Source organism: Homarus americanus, unplaced genomic scaffold (genome assembly GCF_018991925.1).
Source record: "Homarus americanus isolate GMGI-L3 unplaced genomic scaffold, GMGI_Hamer_2.0 scaffold39155, whole genome shotgun sequence".
Classification (NCBI taxonomy): Eukaryota; Metazoa; Arthropoda; class Malacostraca; order Decapoda; family Nephropidae; genus Homarus; species Homarus americanus.
The window spans coordinates 447581-470244 of NW_024737042.1; the positions used below are offsets into that span (position 1 = coordinate 447581).

General features: G+C 42.9%; 1 protein-coding gene across 7 annotated transcripts in view; it reads right to left on the reverse strand.

The window, feature by feature from the left end:
- The window catches only part of LOC121872552 (sodium/potassium/calcium exchanger Nckx30C-like), a 143277-nt gene that overhangs the window by 105519 nt on the left and 15094 nt on the right, over positions 1-22664 (reverse strand). The gene's annotated exons all lie outside the window — the stretch shown is intronic.

The following is a 22664-nucleotide window of genomic DNA, read 5'->3' on the forward strand; positions in this document are numbered from 1 at the left end:
ATTATGACAACAGTTGCCATAATAACTCGAAATAACACTAAAGCAAAGAAAACGACAAAACAAACAAACAAATACACTGGTTCTAGAATTTTGTTTGTTTTTGTGTCAACTTGAGTAAACTCCACGGTGTTTGCTTTAGGCAGCGAGACTGGTTTGCATTTTTACATGTAGTGTTTACCGAACTTAAAATGAGCTCTAGAACTGTTTTTAAGGCAGACGGGGAAGGTTAAGGATTAGACTGTACTATATTTAAAATCAACAGACTATTACTTAACACATTAGTCTATAAAAAAAATAGACAACTTGTAAACTTCAGCAAAAATACTTGTTACTTAACTTGTAAACTTCAGCAAAAATTCTTGTTACTTAACCTTTACAAATAACAAATTAAATTGCATAACTTTTTAAAACAATAAAAAAAATGTATATCTTATTTTTAAACTAAAACTATCGTATTTCATAAACTTTTTCGATCTTTAACCTGTTATACTATAAATTTAAAATAGTTTTAAAACACAATATATGTTGAAATAAATGGTTGGACTGTGTTAGGTAAAGTATAGGTTGTTGCGCCCTGTCCTACACACACGCAGCAACCCGTTGATGAAATAGCTACGTGAATACCTCTGATGGCGTCCCCTGAGGCGGAGGGTGGACATGGTGGACTGTTGGAGGCATTTTTACCCCTAGGATAAAAGGCGATGGCCAAACAAAAAGAGAGTTATTGATTCACTAAAGCAAAAATTAAATAAATAAAATCAGTCAATATCTACTGCACCGAGTGTATTGTTTTCCATACCCCACAAAAGCTCACCAAGGGTAGAAAGGTTTGTTTGCAACCACTTTGTCATAGGTGGACGCTGTGAGAATGATGATATCGTTAATGTTAGAAAAAAAATGACCTTAATCGGTGATGGGGCGCGGTCAAGGTCACCACGGTGAGGTTGTGTGATTGCCACTCCAATCACAGGTAATTGATATACATTATGACAATCACCTTTATTAAAAAAACAATCTTTCTTCTCTTTTTGCAGATAACAAAAGTATACCCGAGTGACCGTGCAAATATTAACTTTAAAAATACGAGTAATTAAAAAAGAAAAGATTAAAGACTGGTTAGGTAACATTTTGGTGCGCCTGAGTGACGTCACCATCACACGATACAACAATGACAACAAAAAAATAAAATTAATCTCTTGCTGAAGGTTTCTGTTGATGTTGATAATGCACATATAATTACATATTAGACTGACATCTAATATAAACAAGCTCCCTACGACGTCAACCACAGGAAGTGATAAAATGGCAGAAATATTTGAGCCAAGGAAGAAGAGTGAAGGATTAGTAGCAGCCATTACAAATAAACGGATACGAATTGAAATCTTAACATGTAATAGAAAAAAAACCCCAGAACGACTTGTGAAAAAGATTAAATATTATAATTAAAAAAAGGGGGAAGAATAAGCCAAAAGATATTAAAAGATAAAAGAGAAGAAACATTTACGACTAGGAAATGAATGGTTCACTCTTAAAACGTGGGACTGGTCAGCACTGGGTACGTCCTGATCGGTCGCTGGACTATAGGCAAGAGAAGATATCGTACTGGTTAATGAAAGCTGCACTAATCGTACGCCTGACAGTTGGTATTTGGAGGAATTTAATTTCAAGTAATTGAGTCAGTCGCAAATACAGCTTAAAGTAGTGTACATATTAAAAGGCAGAGAGAGAGAGAGAGAGAGAGAGAGAGAGAGAGAGAGAGAGAGAGAGAGCACTGTCAGCTACATCAGGGTTCGTCGACCTGGTAACGACACAACACCAAGTATTAGTTTGTTGATGGTGACCTCCTGACCTTTGACCCGTAATGAAGGGTATGGGAGGAAAATGAAGAGGAAGACGAATAGAATATGGAGGCTAGGGCAGAAAAAGGGGAGGGAGGGAATAGTGGGGGAGGACGAATAGAAGAAGAATAAACGATAAAAGGAGGAAGAAGGAAAAGAATAAGACAAAGGGGAAATAAATTAATACAAAGGAGGAGCGGGAACAGAGTCAGACGACAAACGATGGTGTCACACACTAAGCCTCCACAATTTATGGGCGCTGAGGAGGATTGTTGCAGCCTCTCTCTCTCTCTCTCTGCTGTAATAACAGAGGTAAAGTAAGGGGTCAGGAGGCGTGAGTCAGCGAAACAACAGTACATAGTGGCGAGTTAACTTATAACCCAAGACGACATATCCCTGTGGCCACCCCTCCAGTGAGTCGAGCAACACCAGCGCTAAACCAGACCGAATTGGTAATGTTTTTCACCCCCGACCTCCTCACCACCAACTTCGTTCTCTCCTTTATCTCTCTGCTTTCTCACACCTCTTATGGCCACTGTCTCTCATTGCTCCTCCCCCCACTTCGCTTCCCTTAATCTGGCCACCATCTCCCCACCCCATCATCTCCCCTAGCCACCCATGCTCTCGCCTGGCCACCCATGCTCTCGCCTGGCCGCCCGTGTGTGAGGAACGACCACAAGAGAGAGTGTTGGTCTGTGAGTAATGGCCGGGGGTCCACATTCTCAAAGGGTCGTGCGTTAAATCTTTCACTTTAACTAGAGATGTGAGGACGCAGATAACTGGTTCACATAAGCTGTGACAAATACATGAAGGTTAACATGATATCGAGCCAGTACAGGAGCCGCCACAAGAGCCAGATGTGTGAGAGGAAATTAAACGTACGAAACTTTCAGAATAACATTTAATTTATCTCCTTTTCGTGAGCTTAAGGTGACCCAGTTAGATCCTTTAATAATACTTCTTTTGTATTGAAACTAAAGTGAGCGAGTTAGACGGATTCTTATATCTCTATCTGGGGAGGGACGGAATATTTAAGTTACGAGCCTTCACGAACTCGACTCAGAGATGCGGGCTTTGTGTGTTGACTCGCCCTCAGGGAAACATATTACCCCTGGCGGCTCGAATTCTTAAAACACCGCCAACACAAACTTCCTCCTGGAGACTTGTGGGAGGAGACGATGCCACTCGAGATTTCAGTTTAAAGTTCCATCCCATTTTTAGTCAACAAGAAGTTATGTGTATTCATGAATCCTTACTATGATTCATCTTACATCCGCCACCTAAGCATCCACTAAGCTACAACGTTCACTCACATTGGGATTTTAATATCATATTCAGTTCTAATATATATGTATATTATATTGTAATATAAACCCGTGTTTCGTCAGCTCGGAATTGTTCGATTTTGTTTTTAATCCCGTCAGATCCTACACGTGCGGGTCCTGCCATGACGAAAAATCAAATGTGGAGCAAAAATTTTACCAAACCAGTACAAAAGATTCCTGATTTTAATACAATTCTTTTGTCTGGTGTTGAATGGATACGTCATCAGCCAGTGTTGAGTTTTGTGGGTATTTAATTCTATCATATCACTTTTTTATAACACAGAATACGTACAGCTACAGATACTAGGGTAGGTACAGATACTAGGGCAGGTACAGATACTAGGGTAGGTACAGATACTAGGGTAGGTACAGATACTAGGGTAGGTACAGATACTAGGGCAGGTACAGATACTAGGGCAGGTACAGATACTAGGGCAGGTACAGATACTAGGGCAGGTACAGATACTAGGGCAGGTACAGATACTAGGCAGGTACAGATACTAGGATACCCAGGGGTGAGTGCAGATACTAGGGCAGGTACAGATACTAGGGCAGGTACAGATACTAGGGCAGTGCAGATGCTAAGGCAGTGCAGATGCTGGGGTAGGTACAGATACTAGGGCAGGTACAGATTTTAGAACGGGTACAGATACTAGGGGTGGAGTACAGATACTAGGGCAGGTACAGAATACTAGAATTGGGGGTACAGATCTTAGAACAATTTACAGATACTAGGGGCAGGTACAGATACTAGAGGTAGGTACAGATACTAGAACCGGGTACAGATACTAGGGCAGGTACAGATACTGGGGTGGGTACAGATACTAGGGCAGGTACAGATACTAGGGCAAGGTGCAGATACTAGGGCAGGTATTACAGATATAGGGCAGGCACGATACTAGGGCAGGTGAGATACTAGGGCAGGTACAGATGCGGCAGGTACAGATACTAAGGCAGGTGTTACAATGCTAAAACGGGTACAGATACTAGAATTTGGGGCTGAATACTAGAGCAGGTACAGATCACTGGGGCAGGTACAGAATACTAGGAGTGGGTACCAGATACTAGGGCAGGTACAGATAATAGGGCAGCGGAGTACAAACTTACGTCAAAATAATATAAGCAGTAAAGACACACTACTCAAGCTCAACACATTTAAACGTTTATATCTGAACTTTTATCACTGTTCAATTTATTCATTAATTCATTCATTCCTATCTGTTTATCTGTCTGTCTGTCTGTCTGTCTCAACTCGACATCAATCTTCCTTGAGCAAAGTAGTTTAAAGCACCGATTCTCTCTCTCTCTCTCTCTCTCTCTCTCTCTCTCTCTCCTTTATTTTTTATCTTGTAGACCAAACCCCGAAAGTTCGTACGTTAATAGTTTTCATTTAAATAAGAATATGTGAAGGTATCCTGCTAATTCATCTAACCAAACCTAACCTAACCTATGAGATATATTGCATTAACATTACCGCGATTCGTAAAAAAAAAAAAAAAAAAAAATAACCATACGAATCTTTGAAGTCTTGGGTCTAAGATTCTTTGAGGTCTCAATGTGAATAAATTCCCCTAAATTGATAATGTGGGAATACACATAAATGATTTAAATTAAGTTAAAACACTAAAATAAATGTTTACAGGTGGTGGTAAGTTTAACCTGGAGTCTTTTTGTTTTATTGGACATATTTATTCAGTGTAGTAAGGGGGATCTAAAATTTAAGTAGGGATTTTTGTGAGAAGAACACACACACACACACACAGAGTGTTCCCGCGGACAATAACAAAACAAAAGTTATGAGTTTTCATTATCATTCTCTTTACGTCTTGGTGCCCAGGTGCTTGAGCCCCAGGTGAGTCATGAGTACTGAGTGGAGTACTCCCAGGCCTGGAGTACCGAGTCACTTGGAGTACCCAGGTGAGTCACTTGAGCCCCCAGGTGAGTCATGAGTACCCAGGTGAGTCACTTGAGCCCCCAGGTGAGTCATGAGTACCCAGGTGAGTCACTTGAGCCCCCAGGTGAGTCATGAGTACCCAGTTGAGTCACTTGAGCCCCCAGGTGAGTCATGAGTACCCAAGTGAGTTATGAGTACCCAGGTGAGTCACTTGAGTACTAAATAGAATTCTAAAACCCACTCAACTTTCAGCGAATTAAACCCTGTGGCAACCTTAAACCGAAACCCTGAACAAGAGAAAAAACCCGAATTAAAACCTCATAATAAACTACATTGCCTATAACCTGCAAAAAAACCCTAAAACAACTGATTACTTAAAGGAATCACTATGTAAAGTAAAAGAAAAAGTTAACTGAAATATATACTGGATCCGGGGAGCTGGAGACCAACATCACACAGGCTTCACATTTCTAGAAAAACATCCGCAGACAAATGATAGGGCTGAGCTTTTGCTTACAGCCGCCGTGTCAACAAGAACCGCTGTGTCAACAAGAACCGCTGTGTCAACATGAACCGCTGTGTCAACATGAACTCAGGTGTCAACAAGAACCGCTGTGTCAACAAGAACAGTTGTGTCAACAAGAACCGCTGTCAACAAGAACCGCTGTGTCAACAAGAACTAATGTGTCAATAAGAACCACTGTGTCAACAAGAACCGCTGTGTCAACATGAACTCAGGTGTCAACAAGAACCGCTGTGTCAACAAGAACCGCTGTGTCAACAAGAACAAAGAAGTCAACAAGAACCACAGGCCAAAAGAACCGCTGTGTCAACAAGAACCGCTGTGTCAACAAGAACCGCTGTGTCAACAAGAACCGCCAGAAGTCAACAAGAACCGCCAGGTCAACAAGAACCGCTATCAACAAAAACTGGAAGCGTTATGGAGGAGAATTCGCAACACAGCAGGAGTTTCAACTGCAGCTGCTGTGTCAAGGATCTGTACACTATCTGCTGCTGTTAAATACACGAAGACCAGCTACCTAACCGCACGTGTGTGTGTGTGTGTGTGTGTGTGTGTGTGTGTGTGTGTGTTACTGTATGTGTGTGTGTGTGTGTGTGTGTGTGTGTGTGTGGCAGAAAACACATCAAACTTACGAGGTGTTATAGTGTGATGGTATGTAGAGGGAGAGGGAGTGAGAGTGGAAGAAAAGGGGAGGGGAAGGAGGGGGAGGAGGGGAGGGAAAGGAGGGGAAGGGAAAGGAGGGGAAGGAGGTAAGGAAGAAAGAAGGGAGAGAGAATAAATGTGAAAAGGAAGGGAGGAAGGAAGGGAGACGAAAAGGGAGACAGAAAGAGGAGTGGAAGAGGAAGGGATGGTTACTGAGGGATGAGGTGGGGGCGTGGGGCGAACGAGGGAAGAGTGGGATGAGTAAGAAGGCAAGGGAGGGAGGAGGAAAGGAAAGGGGGCGTGGGGAGGGGTAATGGCAAGGATGATGGAAGGAAGACAAACAGGAAGGATGATGGAAGGGTAGATGGGAGAGAGAACAGACTGTATGGATCATAATAGAGTGGAAGAGGAAGATGGAAAGAGGGAAGGAATTGGAAAAGGTGAGTGAGAGGGTCTGAAAAGAAGTGGGGGAAGGGGAAGGGGGTAAGGGAGGGGGAGGGAAGGAGGGGGTTTGCTGGTATCGGTGGTTCATGGTCTTCTGTAATCGCCTGTTCGACCCCCACACAACACACACCTCTCCATGGATACTCAACAGATGGTGTGTGATGTGGGGAGGAGGTGGGCGCCTCGAACTGGTTAACTACGTTACCGATAAGGGCAAATGGTTTCAGTCTTAATAAACAAGAATTTACAGATGCCATTGCTCTAAGGTACGGTTGGCCAGTAGAAGGTTTGCCCTCCCAATGCGTGTGTGGCTCTTCCTATGATGGCGATCACGCCATGGTGTGCAAGAAGGGGGGCTTCATATGCATGAGGCATGACGAGGTAAGGGATCTCACAGCAAATATGTTGAAGGAAATCTGCCGTGATGTCATGGTAGAACCGACCCTCCTTCCACTGGATGGTGAGATCTTCCAACACAGGACTTCAAACACATCTAACGAAGCCCGTGAGGACGTCAGTGCTCGAGGATTCTGGACGCTGGGACAGCGAGCTTTCTTCGACATCAGGATTTTTGATCCCATGGCCGTGGCGTCACTGCACTTAACTCTCGGTGCTGCACACAGTAGGAACGAGAACGACAAGATAAGGGCATACGGGGAGAGAATTCAGAACGTTGATCAAGGCAGCTTCACTCCTCTGGTGTTCACAACCTCTGGTGGGATGGGACCAAGTGCAAGATGTTTCTACGCCAGACTCGCGGAGGTAATCTCCGAACAGAAGCAGCAGCCCAGAAGTTACGTTACAGCCTGGATGAGATGTCGACTGTCCTTCTCTCTCCTTCGGTAGGCTTTGCTCTGTCTCAGGGGAACGAGAGCTTTGGCCCCAAAGCCGACAACAGCTGCAGATATTGACTATGAGGCTACAGTCATTGAATGCCGCATACTGTAGATCTGCGGCTCAACTAATTCAACACAGCTAGGGTAGCTATTTATGTATTAGGATATTTAATATTAAGGTAATAAAATGGCGGCGAAGGTGTGGCTATTGGGGGAGGCTGGAGGCCACTTTAAAAAAAGAATAGTTGTAGTAGTAGTAGTAGTAGTAGTTGTTGTTGTTGTTGTTGTTGTTTTTGGGGATTGATGGTGGTAGTTATAGTATAGTGGTGTAGTACGTAGAAGTGTCGTTTGTGGTGATGGCGAATGAAGTGGTGGTAGTGATGGTGTAGAGAGCAGTGGTGGTGGTGATGATGTGTCCAGTGGTGGGGATAATGATGTGTCCAGTGGTGGTGGTGATGATGTGTCCAGTGGTGGTGGTGATGATGTGTCCAGTGGTGGTGATTGTGATAGATGTAGTGATGTTTGGTGGAGGAGTGATAGTGGAATGTAGCGTGTAGTGGTGATGTTGATTGTGGTGGTGATGGTGGTGGGGTGGTGATGGTGGTGATTGTGGTGGTATGGTGATTGTGGTGGTGATGGTGGGGGGTGATTGTGGTGTGGTGATGGTGATGGTGGTGATTGTGGTGGTGATGGTGATGGTAGGGAGTAGTTGTGGTGGTGATGGTGGTGGGGTGGTGATGGTGATGGTGGTGATGGTGGTGGTGGGGTGGTGATTGTGGTGGTGATGGTGATGGTAGGGAGTAGTTGTGGTGGTGATATTCACAATGTTGTCTTGATAGTATTATTAGTGGACCTTACTGTACCTGTACTCTATACCTGAATCCATACCTGTACTTTATACCTACACCTGTACTTTATACCTACACCTGTAATTTCTACCTACACCTGTATCTGTCCATTATACTACACCTGTATCTTGTCCTGTACTTTATACCTGTACCTATATTTCATACGTACACCTGTGCTTTATACCTGTAACCCACCTTCTCAGGGCAGGTACACTATACATGGCCACATTAGCAAATACCGAGTTACTTGATCCTGAACACGGGTTGGCACTAGAGTCGAATAAAAGATTCAATTAAATGGAATTCTTGCAAAGTGGAATAAACCCTTGCACAGAGAGAGAGAGAGAGAGAGAGAGAGAGAGAGAGAGAGAGAGAGAGAGAGAGAGAGAGAGAGAGAGAGAGAGAGACACTTACTAAAGCGGCGATGAAATGGATATGATAACAAAAATAAAGAATATAATCGCTCCCAACAGTCTACATAAGTATCCCTTCACAATAATTCCGTCTTCTTCAATGGCTACGTCATCGTGTCATCAGCCAATAAACAGCAGTCAGCGTCGTCAATGGCTACGTCACCAAGTCCTCGGCCAATCACAGTCACCGAAATGTCACGTAACTTGACCACGGGACACTATTCTCGTCACAAGATGGTAAAACAAATTGAAAGAAGTGGATTTATTCTCATCTGTCGGGCCGTTGTCTTCCCCTCTAGTGGAAAAGAGATGGAATCTGCCATATAGATAAAGGTCAGGGAAGCGGAGGTTGTCTGTCTTATACGAAGGAGACTTTTAACTAGATGGAGGTATGAGATTTGGCATTTATCGAGACGCTGGCAGGGAAGGAGGGAGGGAGGAACGGGTAGAAGCAAAGAAGGAGAAAAAAGGTAGAAGGAAAAGGGAAGAGGTGTTCAAGATGATGTGTGTGGTGAGGGAAACGAAAAACAAGAAAGATGGAATGAAGATAAATAGGAAGATGGAGAGAGATACGAATTATTCAAGACAAAAAAATATATCTCTCTCCCCCTCTCCCTCTCCCTCCCCCTCCCCTCCCTCCTCTCTCTCACTCTCTCTCTCTCTCTCTCTCTCTCACCGAAAATAACCAATACGGTGGCTTAGTATTCACAGTATCTCAAGGGAAGAACGCAATCTCCTCCTATCCGGAAAGGTTTGGTTAAAGTCGGCGAGGCGGTGAGGGAGGCGGGTGTGTGGCTCACACCCGGGGATATGACTCCATTACTTCCCCCACAAACACACACACACACATACACGCCAATTAATATTTATAGCTTCCACTTGTACGCTGAGACACACACACACAAGCGTATACGCATTTAACGAAGGAATGACTCAATAACTAAATAGAAACATATGTACACATACATACACGTGCACATACACATAAACGTACATACGGACATTCGTACAGTTCCGTGCATGGACACAAACACGCAGGCACTTAAAAATTCACACACACACACACACACACACACACACACACACACACACACACACACACACACACACACACACACACACACACACACACACACACACACACACACACACACACACACACACACACACACACACACACACACACACACACACACACACACACACACACACACACACACACACACACACACACACATTAATAATAATAATAATAATACAACATTTATTCCCGAGTCAATAGAAGAATAGAAGCGTATTGTTTTATTCACAAATGGCGAGAGAGAGAGAGAGAGAGAGAGAGAGAACAGTTGTAGTTGTCTCAGCCAGCTCTATGAATGCTAATCCTGACTGACTGACTAATTGACAGACGTGCAAATTGGGAAGACCCCTGAACTGAGGCAGGATCTGTCTGTCTGTCTGTCTGTCTGTCTGTCTGTCTCTGTCTACGGTTGGATTTACCCAAGTCAGTGCATTAAGATAATCAGGTTTACGATCAATTTCCACTAGTCGAAAGGTATTCCAAAATGGCCGCGGTTTTTCCCCTGTGACTCAATGACTTTATCTTAGACTCACAACAATGTCTTATGTCTATCATCATCATCATCATCATCATCAACACCATCATCAACACCATCATCATCAACACCACCACCAATTATCATCCTAGCTACCACAATTCTTACTAACCCCTTTTGCTTCACCTCCACCACAACCATTACCACCACCACCACCACCACTACCACCCCCACTACCACCATTTGACATACAGACACACATACAACCACCATCGGAAGCCTGGAGTCAGGTTTATGGCGCAGGAGGCTGGTAGTGGCCCATAGCAGCTTACTGATGGTCACATTAGCGTGGCCCGGCCAGGCATAGAAGCCCGGCCAGTCTCTACTAGACATCGATTGCCGATACTGGTCCACCACCACAGTTTAAGGGCTGCTTTCACCTCGTTGGGTTTACTGGTAGTGGTGGTGGTAGTGGTGGTGGTGGTGGTAGTATGGGTGGTAGTGGTGGTAGTACGGGTGGTTGGAATGGTGGTAGTGATGATGGTGGTAGGAGTGGAGTAAAGATAAAGGGGGGGGGTGGTAGGTGCTAACGAGAGAGAGAGAGAGAGAGAGAGAGAGGTACAGAGTCTTACCAACAAACTGTCGTAACTCAACAAGGAAGGAAATGTTGGTGACAGTTTATATTGGCGGGAAGTTATTTTAGCCAATGTTACGAGGGAGGAGGCGAGTGAGAGGGGTGAGGGGTGAGGGAGGAGGGGGGTGAGAGGGTGAGGGAGGAGGGATGAGGGGGGTGAACTTGCGGCCTAGAACCCGGAATCTTATATTATCGTTCATAGATATTTTTCACCGTAACTGGAGGAGGAAGAGTAGGAGGAGGAGGAAGGGAGAAGAAGGGGTAAGGGAGAAGAAGGGGTAAGAGAGACGGAGGAAGATGTAAAATAGGGTGAAGAGGGGAAAAAAGTATTGGAATTATGGAAGAGGAAGAAAAGAGGGAAAGAAAAGGGAGATGAAGGGGGGTAGAGGTGGGTAAAGTAAGTGTGAGTAATTACCTTGCAACTATATAGTGACTCCAAAGTGTATTTTCAACGCCATTTTGTGTCGCCATACTTAGGTCATAATCGAAAGCAATTCATCTAAAGCATTTCTCAATTACCCTCCCCTCCACACACACACTATTTCCATATATATTTATTAACACCACATTTATTAATCCATCTTTTTGTCGTAGAAGAAAAGTTATCACACAAACCTTTGGAAAACCCGGAGGCCTTTTGTAAAGTTTCCCGGACGTTCGGTAGCTTGGTGCAAATAAACGACGGAGTTATGTGCACAGGTAAGACGGAAGGAAAGATGGAAGGAGGAGGCCAGATAAAAGAGAGAGAGAGAGAGAGAGAGAGAGAGAGAGAGAGAGAGAGAGAGAGAGAGAGAGAGAGATATTTGACACAGAAAAATGGTAGACAAACAATTACTGGGTTAGGAAAAAGAACATTCCAGTGGTTTCTCTCTACAATTATAAACAAACAAAACAACATGTAAACACGAGAAAACACACAATAAAAACAAGGTCCCTCAGTGGCAACAAAACACGTCAGATGATAACACTTACAAAAAACATTACTTTTGTTTTTTACAAATTAAGGAGTTACAAAAACAATGAAGGGCATAATGTATGGAGGAAATGCTCGGGAAATAATGGGGAATAAATAGGCAAGGAAATAAGATAAGATAAATAATAGGTGAATGGGAAATATTAGTACAAATAGCGGGAAAATAGGAAATAATAGGGAAATAAAACAGGAGATTGGGAAATAATAGGGAAATAAAACAGGAGATTGGGAAATAATAGGGAAATAAAACAGGAGATTGGGAAATAATAGGGAAATAAAACAGGAGATTGGGAAATAATAGGGAAATAAAACAGGAGATTGGGAAATAATAGGGAAATAAAACAGGAGATTGGGAAATAATAGGGAAATAAAACAGGAGATTGGGAAATAATAGGGAAATAAAACAGGAGATTGGGAAATAATAGGGAAATAAAACAGGAGATTGGGAAATAATTAAGAGGGAAATAACGGGAGACTGTTTCAGCCTATGAGGTCAGCGTGGCTACACATGAACCTCCCCCAGCAGGAACAAGAAGAACTGCCTGGAGGAGGAGGAGGAGGAGGAGAGTAGTAGATAGAGGAGGCGATAGTGGTGGTGGTAGTGGAGGAGGTAGTGGTAGTGGTAGTGGTGGTGGCAGTAACACTCAGCAAGAAATAAAGATACATATTTTATACCTATGTGTCTGTACCCTGGAGAGATCTTGTACTGCACCGGCCCAAAGATCGTACATACAGTAGACCGTCTAGGTGTTATCATCATCAAAAGCCCCCCCAAAAAAACGTAGGTCCAATGTTCTATGTCAGCTGAGAGGGAAAACTAACAAAAAAAACACAAGAACGCTGGCTGGTAGGAGTGTTGGAACCGCTGTGTTGTGAGGCAGTTGTTATTTTTTTTTACAAGAAATTCGAGCTACTGTAAAATAAAAATATCACATGATCATATTACTTTCTTTAGAAGACATCCGTGACCTATCTTTTAAAAGACATTCATGATATTGTGCAAATAAATCACAGTATTGGAACCGCTTCTATTGAGAGAGAGAGAGAGAGAGAGAGAGAGAGAGAGAGAGAGAGAGTTCTACAAAAGTTACATCATAAAAAGCTCTCAAACGACCTTTTACTTCTTTCACAAACACCAATTAATTCGGGTCAATTACTTTCTATCTGTCTGTCTTTCCGAATGGCTGTCTATCTGTCTGTCTGATTGTCTGTCTGTTGGTATTTCTGTCTTTCCATTTATGTCTGTTTTTGTCTCTCTGTTTCCACCTGTCTATCTGTCTCATTGTCCCATTTTAGGTTTATCCTCTTTGTCAACAAAACTTAAATTTTCAAAACAATAACACTCCCAAATTTTAATATAAAAATTAACTTACATTATATCATATATCCCTTTAGTTATGGAAAATCACTTATATTGAATTTTTTGGACCTATAACGTGGTTTAATAATTTCTGAACAATTCTTATTATTTTTAAAACTTTTCCAGGATATAAAACTCACCAAACTATTTAAATATATATAACTGTTTATATAAGAAAAAGCTACATACTGTATATACATTTTTCTTATATTAATAAAGTTTTCCTCAACTCAAAGATACTTTTAATAGTTTACAAACTTTTTTCAGGCGTAAATATCTTTTAAAATTTTCAATATGCAAAGTAGTTTACTTCAACGAGTAGTTATTTAATATAGGTCTAAAAGTTGTCAATGAACAATAGGATTAGTATAATTTACCTATGGACAAAAAATAGGTATAATTTCTCTCCATCTAGCAATATAACAGCAGATGGTTACGTGTGGTGAGGTGTGGTGAGGGGGAGGGGTGAGGGGGAGGGGAGGGTGGAGAGGGGAGGGGAGGGTGAGAGGGGAGGGGTGAGGGGGGGGAGGGGGAGGGGTGAGGGGGGAGGGGAGGGGTGAGGGGAGGGGTGAGGGGAGGGGTGAGGGTGAGGGGTGAGAGGGGAGGGGTGAGAGGGAGGGGTGAGAGGGGAGGTGGAGAGGGGAGGGTGGAGGGGGGAGGGGTGAGGGGGAGGGGGAGGCGGGAGGGGTGAGGGGGGGAGGGGTGAGGAGGAGGGGTGTGAGATAGAAGGTGAGAGAGAAGGGAGATAGGAAGGTATCAGAAGGGAGGAGAAAATAGACGGTGATAAGAGAGAGAGAGAGAGAGAGAGAATATTAACACCTATACCTCTACCTTTCTATCCTTAAGAATAGATTATATTTCAGTTCATCATCCCAAAAACTTTTATTATTTATTTTGATCCTCTTCTCCTGATGAGGTCTTGATATCACCTCAACCTGGAACTAATATCTCACAAAACATCAATAGAAAAAAAAAAGGTACATTTCAGACATTTCTCTTACCCAAACTTTTTCAAATTACATTAAAGTATTATTTAGTATATTTTTCATTTATTTTTCTTTTATTGGGTTAGGTTAGGATAGGTTAGGTTAGGTTAGGTTAGGATAGGTTAGGTTAGGATAGGTTAGGTCAGGATAGGTTAGGTTAGGTTAGGTTAGGTTAGGTTAGGTTAGAATAATAATAATTTGGTAATGGAAGTGTAACCCAGGGGTATAGTGTAACCCAGGGGTATAGTGTAACCCAGGGGTATAGTGTAACCCAGGGGTATAACCCAGGGGTATAGTGTAACCCAGGGGTATAGTGTAACCCAGGGGTATAGGGGTGTGTACCCAGGGTATAGTGCAACCCAGGCTATAGTGCAACCCAGGGTTGCTAGTGTAACCCAGGGCTATAGTGCAACCCAGGGCTATAGTGTAACCCAGGGCTATAGTGTAACCCAGGGCTATAGTGTAACCTGCTGCTATGTGTAACCCAAGGCTATAGTGTAACCCAGGGCTATAGTGTGTAACCCAGGGCTATGCGTAACCCAGGGCTATAGTGTAACCCAGGGCTATAGTGTAACCCAGGGCTATAGTGTAACCCAGGGCTATAGTGTAACCCAGGGCTATAGTGTAACCCAGGGCTATAGTGTAACCCAGGGCTATAGTGTTCACAGCTCCAGGACACACAGACTGACAGACGGCTGGACTAAGAAATAGATACACGAAAAACTCCCACACATTTTACACCTGATTTACACCTGACATACTGTAAATAAATATTATTGTTCACATATTAACATTTAAAACATCTCATATCAAAAGTACCTAAACATTTTTTTTTAAATTTCTGTTAGATTAAAACATTTATCAGCTTCAATGCTATTATCTTCAGTCTATCAATACACAGTACTATTTTGTTATCATACTTCACGTACACACGGAATTATAGGTAAATTCTTTGTTTTGGTTCCGATGAATTTCAAAATGATCAATACGACTCGTTTTGTCTCTCGGTAGGGTTGTTAAAAATCCATCGTCAGTAGCGTTACAATGCTTCACATGACAAGTGGTAAGGATGTATTACTGTGTGTATGTCATTTTCATTTTATTCCATTCTTTCCTTTTCGCTATATTACCGCTCCCGCCCCTCCGCCCCCCGCACAGGTTCCACAGGTTCCTCACATAAGGTGGTGTGACTCTCTTAATGCCCCCGGCCCCTGACTTGCACTTATTTAAGGCAAGTCGTTAAGGCTATTTGCATAATCATCTATTGTGAGTCTCTGAGAAGATCCTTAAATTTGTAAATTATTGTGGGAGCTGATGGGGTCCTCCGGAAGTCCTGAAGGAACTAAGTAAGGATGACCGAGGCACTGCAGGAAGGACGGCCTTACTAAAAGCCATCTAGGACCCAAGAGTACCTATAAGAATCCCTGAAGGACGTCACTAAAGCTGGCAAAGGATTTCTCCCGAACGCCATCGTGGACAAGAGACTGCTTATTTGGAGGACCTAAGCTTACCTTTCTCTTAACGAAAATTGAGAAATAAAGAACTTGGACTCGATGTCTTCAAGTATGTAAAGTTTTCTTCCTGGGTCAAAGGTTAAGTTCCTTAGGTCCTATAAGCCCCAAAAGACAGACTTTCCCATATCCTGAAAGACTAAAGTAGGACTCCTTCAACCGCCGTGAGACTTCCTCGAGTCCTGCAAGAAATGAGGGGATAGAAGGAAGCTCCTCCTGAACTCCAGAAGGACCCAAACAGGAAACGTGGAGATGGAGGAGGATGGGAGAAGGGTGAGGGGAGGGGGAGGAAGAGGGGTGGGGTAAGGAGGGAAGGAAGGAGTAGAGGGAAGGGGAGGTACAGGAGTTAGGGAGAGTCGGAGGAGGAGGGTGGAGGTGTAGGAGTGGGGAGGTCGAGGTGGAGGAGGAGGAGGATCCATCTAAGACTCAACAGATCCCAAAGACCATGAGGTGCAGAGATGCCTCAGTGCCCAGAAGGCTGGGATTCATTCCTCAGGAGGCAAGGAGAGGGAAGTGAGGGAGGAGGGAGTGGGGAGGAGGAAGGGAGTGGGGGAGGAGGAGGTGGGGGGAGGAGGAGGTGGGGAGGAGAGTCTCAGGGGGTAGGGGAGATAAGGAAAGAGGGAGAAAGAACCAGAGATGGGAGATATAGGGGGGAAGAAGAGGGAGGGAAGGAGATGAAAGGGGGAAGGGGAGGCAGGAGAGGGTGGGGGAGAAACAGGTCAGGGAGGAGAAGGAAAGGTAGAAAGAGTGAGGAGGGGGAGATGTGGAGGAGACGGAGAGGAGAATCAAATAGAAAGAGTGAGAAAAAGAAGAGAAAGCAGAAGAACAGAGAGAGAGAGAGAGAGAGAGAGAGAGAGAGAGAGAGAGAGAGAGACCCACCGTACCTAAAACAAAGAAAGACAGCAAGAGGGAGAAAAAGAAGAAGAAGAAGAAGAAGAAGAACCAATAATGAGAGAATTGGAAGTGTGAGCGAGAAGAAGTGGAAGGAAGACGAAAACAAAAACAAAGTAAAGCGAACGGAGACTAATGAAAGAAAACAGAACAGAACAGACAGACAGACAGACAACGCAACACGAGAGAAGAATAACACAAAGAATAGGAAGAGAGGAAGAGGGAAATTGAAGAAGATAGATGAGATAACTCAGAAACAAAGACGATAATAGTGACTCTTGAATGAAAGGAACAAAGAAAGAATTCGATAAATATTAAAAAAAAAAATTGTAATAAATAAGCAAACACCAATAAAGTCATGACAAAGGATAAATGATGATAAAGTAATGGAATACAAAAAAAATAATAATAATAGAAAATTTATGTTTTTATGAAAGATACGACAAGTAATTGGCAATATAGGCTGAACTAATAATAAAAAGTAATAATAATAATAACAGTAAGAACAAACAAACAAGAACAAAGAAACAAACAATAAACAACGATAAATTTCAGTATACAAAGGACATAGGAGAAAGGACAATAAACAAGAGACAAACAGGGAGACAAGAGAAAATCACAGATAAGAATAACAAAGAAAAAACAAAATAACTCAATAAAAAGGAAATAAATAATAACAAAAATAAATAATATAAACGATAAAACCAATTAAATGTAGAGAGAGAGAGAGAGAGAGAGAGAGAGAGAGAGAGTCCAAATATTTTCGTAAGTTGTGTTGCCACCAATCCGTCTTATAGGAAGCCTTGAGGTAAAAAAAAAAAAAAAAAAAAAAACTCAGAAGCGTGCGGAGAAAGCAGCTATTTCTCAAACGCTGGAAGGAAAAGACCTTCTGTGCCTGGGAGAAAGTTGAGAGAAAGTGCAGGGAGAGAAAGGGTTGTTTGTAGTGAGTGCGACTGAAAGAAAGGTACGACTGGGGAGAGAGAGAGAGAGAGAGAGAGAGAGAGAGAGAGAGAGAGAGAGAGAGACTATCTACACCACCAGGAGCTATTAACCCAGGAGCGGCTATTGACTGTCCCCCGTAGTGGTAGTGGCGATGGTGGTACTGTAGTTGGTGGTGGTGATGTCCGTCCCCTTTCTCCTTAACAGACATTTGCATAATAAGATCATGACCCACACAGCCAAGAACGCGTCTCTGAGACTTTCACCACTGAAGTACACTGAGTTACAAAATACACACTCCAAACCTCTCCAATATTAGTACAAGGGGTCTGAGAAACCCATCTGTCGCAGTGAGGACACACCGGGTACTAAAGGAAGCACTGCACTCGACCACCTTCACTTTCCCAAACTGAAGTGTAAGTAGCCATTCACAGCTGGGTGGACTAGGGGTGCCTCAGGGGGTGAACCAGTGAGAGTCGGTGTCCACTAGGCCTCCGCAACCCTCCTGAAGTGGTAACTCTTATAATGTAATACAAAACCTGAATGTATATACTCATTTAAAAAGTCAAATGACATTTTAAATAACCAAAAAATACCTTCTAAATGTGATACAACCCTTTAAGTTAATTAAGAATCTTCATATATAATAAAACCTTAAATGTTATAATAAAGTTTGAAGGTAATGAAGATAAAACACGTTACCTTAAGAGTAATTATTTGATCAACCAAACATAGATTACTAATGACTGAATTTATATATCGTCAACTACAAACATAATAACCTTCATTGACCTAGTCTAGCGGGGCTCGAACCACCAACACTGAGAGAGAGAGAGAGAGAGAGAGAGAGAGAGAGAGAAGATTTTTATCCTCACTCCCTCACTTTTCCCTGATCTACCGACTGTCGTAAGAAGACCTGATCTATTTACCGATAATCAAATACCCTTAACGTCTTATTTTCTGCCTTCGTGGAATTTCTTATTGGGGTCAGTACAGTCAGCCTGGTACACGGAAGGTTTAGTCTCATTTCAGACGATTCCTGTTGTCACTTAAACTCTAGCATTAGGGTCTGGCTCGTTGCTTTACTCATTATTCCTTTGTGTCAGAACTTAATGAGTCGTTCGGCTGACAAATATTTCATTGGAATAGATCACAAATTTGTTCTTAAATAATGAATTTCGAATTTCTAATTTTCACGTTATTTCCGCTTTAAAGTGACCGAAATTTAGATGTTAACACACCTGTACAGTAAATAGTAATTAGACACCAATCGTACAGTCACCTGGCTATCACTGTACCTGTACTTTATACCTAAACCTGCACTGTTAAGGTATCACCTGTATGATACTGTAACCCCCTGAGAATTACTGTATCTGTATTATATATGTATACCCCGAGACATATGTATTACAAAGTATGTTGGTATACCTCTCAGCATACATCTTCTAATATCATCTTCAGTATATAATTAAGGTCATCTATACTTATATGTTATAGTAGAGTTTACATGATAAATGCACCTCCCATTAGAGCAGTCTCAGGTGAAGAGTGTGTGAGCGAGTGAAGGAGAGGGGAGAAGTGTGTTTGTGTGTCTGTGAGAATGAAAGGAATGAAGATGGAATGGAGAAAGAGTAAAAGTTAGTAAAGAGAAGGAAGGAGGTGGTAATTCAACGTTAACTTATGGACGAATTATTGGAACACACACACACACACACACACACACACACACACACACACACACACACCAAGAAAACGAAAACAAATTAATCTCAAGTATTTGTTTATCAAACTAACTTAAAATGAGTTAGAAACCTCTTGTGTGTTTTAGGTCCAATGAGAACTTTTATACGTCACCCGAGTTCTGATGAGACGAAGTCAAAATTAAAATGATTAAAATTCGTTCAATAACCCCCCCCCCCTTATAAAAATAAAATTTATTAATCTACTATAACTTACAATTCTTGGGAGTTCATTTAATTGAAATTGTTATTATTACGTAAAATTTATCAATTCATCTTCAAATATACCAAAAATAATATATCATCCAGATACTTAAACTCACCATTAAATTTCACTAATCTATAAAAAAATATGAATAACAATTCTTCCCAAAAGTCATTCAAAAATTTTCCCCCAAAACCCACAAAAATCAGTTTTCTTTAACTCATTAAGGATACACAAATAGGTTGAGGTTAACAGGTGAGTATGACCGTACAGGTGTAAGAGGCTACATATTGACCCCTGACACGGCAAGAGGGAGGGGGAGGAAGGGGGAGGAGGGGGAGGGGAAGGGGAGGAGGGGAGGGGAGGAGGGGTCAGCTGAGTGATGGTGTTAGTTCAGGTAGTCTCCACCCCTCGTATGGCGCTGTTGTCTATATTATCATTATCATTAATTATCATCTTTTCTCCTCGTCCTTCTCTTGTTCTCTCCTCACATCCCTCCTTCCTCCTCCACTTTTCCCTCTGTACACTTCATCTTCCTTACCAGAATCCCTCCCTTTTCTTCCTCCTCTCGCTCTTCTCAACCTCCCTTCCTCTTTCTCCTTTATTTCCTCTTATCCTTTTGTAAACTTTCCCTTCCTCCTCATCCTTTTCCTTCTTTGTTTCTTTCCCTCCTCTGGTTGTTACTCTTCCTCTTCTTCCTCCCTTTACCTCCCTCCCTCTCCCTCCTCTCCCTTTACTAGCTCTCCCTCTTCCTCCTCCTCCTCTTCCTCTCTGGGTGCTTCTTCTAACATCAAGTCATAAAGGGATTTCTTCTTTGTCAGCCCAGTGGAGCGCGGAGACGACCACTAGAAGAATAGCAATTACGTGGGGAAGGAGGAGAGGAAGGAAGAAGAGAGGAGGAGGAGGAAGGAATGAAGGAAGGAGGAAGGAGGGTGAGAGGAAGAAGGGAGGAGGAGGAGGAGGAAGAGTGGAAAAGAAAGAAGAGAGGAGGAAAAAAGGAGGGAGGAAGAAGGAATAGAAGAAAAATAGGAAGGAAGGAGAAGGAAGGAGGGGGAAGAAGGAAGAGTGGAAGAGAAAGAAGAGAGGAGGGGAAAAAAGGAAAGAGGAGGAAGATGAAGAAAGAAGGCAAGTGGGAGGAAGAAGGAAGAGTAGAAGAGGAAGAAGGAAGGAAGAGGAAGATGAGAAGGAGAAAAAGGATGAATAAAGAAGACTGGAAGAGGAAGGAGTGGGAAAAACATAGGAGAAAATATTAAGGAATAAAAGAAAGAAAGAAAGAAATAAAAAAGATTACTTGCAAACGAAGAAGCAAAGAGAAAGAATGGGATTAATGAGAAATGAAAAGGGGGGAGGAGGAGGAAGAGGGAAGACTGATAAACTTGTAAGAGAAAAATGAAAGGAGTTAGAAGAGGGGCTGAGGGAGAAAATAAGTGGGTCAAGAGGGTGAGGGGAGGGAGAGGGGGAGGGGGGAGGGAGAGGGGAGGGGAAGGGTGGGAATCTTTGATGCGAGAGAGAGAGAGAGAGAGAGAGAGAGAGAGAGAGAGGACAAATTAGAACCTCAAAGTTAAAACAAGGGGCAGAAGAAAAAAAAGAGGTGATAAAGGGGGAATAAAGACAGCGATAAAGACTAGGAAGAGGTCACAAGAGGCAGTAAAACACAGTAAGGGTGAGCCTGAAGGAGGAGGACGGGGAGGGGAGAGGGGGGAAGGGGGAGGAAGAGGGAAAGGGGAAGGAAAAAGGGTAGAGGGAGAAGGAAAAGAAGGATAAGAGGAAAAGAAGGAGGGTGATGGGAGAAGAGGAGGAAAAGAAGGGAAGGGGGAGGGAAGGATAAAAGAAGGGGGAGGAAGAGGAAGGCTTAGGAGTAATAGAGATACTGAAAAAGGTAAGAGGAAGAATACGAAGAAGAGAGAAGAGAGAAAGAGTGAAAGAGAAAAAAAGAAGAGCAGAAGAGAGAGAGAAGAAGAAGAAGGTGAGAAATAGAAAAGGGAGAACAATAAAAAACAATATTTCTCCCTCCCTTTCCGCTCCTCCCTTACTCTCAATTCCCCTTCCCAGTCTTCCTCCCTCCCCACTCTCGTTCTCTCCCTTCCCTCATTCTTTTCTCTCTTTCCTTCACCTCTCTCTCTCTCTCTCTCCCTGCCCCCACCCCCATCGGGATCGGAGGGAAGCCTTTCCATCCTGAAGGAATTAAGAAATTTTGTCCCCCAATTACACCACCAAATTGGCTGCCAAAAATAGAGGGCCAAATTGGGTCCTATTAGGTGTGTGTGTGTGTGTGTGTGTGTGTGTGTGTGTGTGTGTGTGGCATCAATTTCATAGTTAACCAATCAGCATACAAGACACGTTGGATGAGTGGTTACGTCATTTTCATTCTTGTCCTAACAGCATACATAGGCTGGAGGACATTAATTCTTATCTAATCAGCATATATGAGAGGCAAGATGAGTGACGTCAGTTTTATCCTTAACCAATCACCATAATGACTAATCAGAATGAGTGACGTCATTTGTCCACTCCGCCAATTGAATAAAAGGAAGAACCAATCAATTATTTTATCCTCATTCGCGATGAGAATACCCAATCATGACGTTTAGGTATCATAACCAATCGCGGATGCCGAATATACGAAGGAGGAATAACGTCCCTGCCATTACTATCCAATCAGAACGCCGCACGCAGAAGAGAGATGGCGTCATTTGCAATCATCCAATCAGCATGCAGAACACACAAAGGAGCCGTAACGTCACTCTCAGGCTTCACAGGAGCCAACCACAAGGAGACTCTCATGATCATTTGGCTGAGATATGATACACCTCCTCAGTGGCTATGCTCTGTACACCTGTCAAGCAAGATGGAGTCCCCCCCCCCCTCCCTATCTCTCTCTCCTACTGGCGTTATATATTTCTGGGGTTGTTTTAAATTAGTTAATGGCGTCTTAGTGGTGTTAAGACGCTATTTTGACCTTGATCTCTGAAACATAACGTTCTCACGGCTCCAGTTTAAGGGTGAAATGAACCTATGGAGTTTGGTGAATCTGAACTTCAACTTTCAAGCCGAGGGGGAACTCCAGGAAGTGAGAAGAGGAGAAGGGGGAGGAGAAGGAGGGGGTA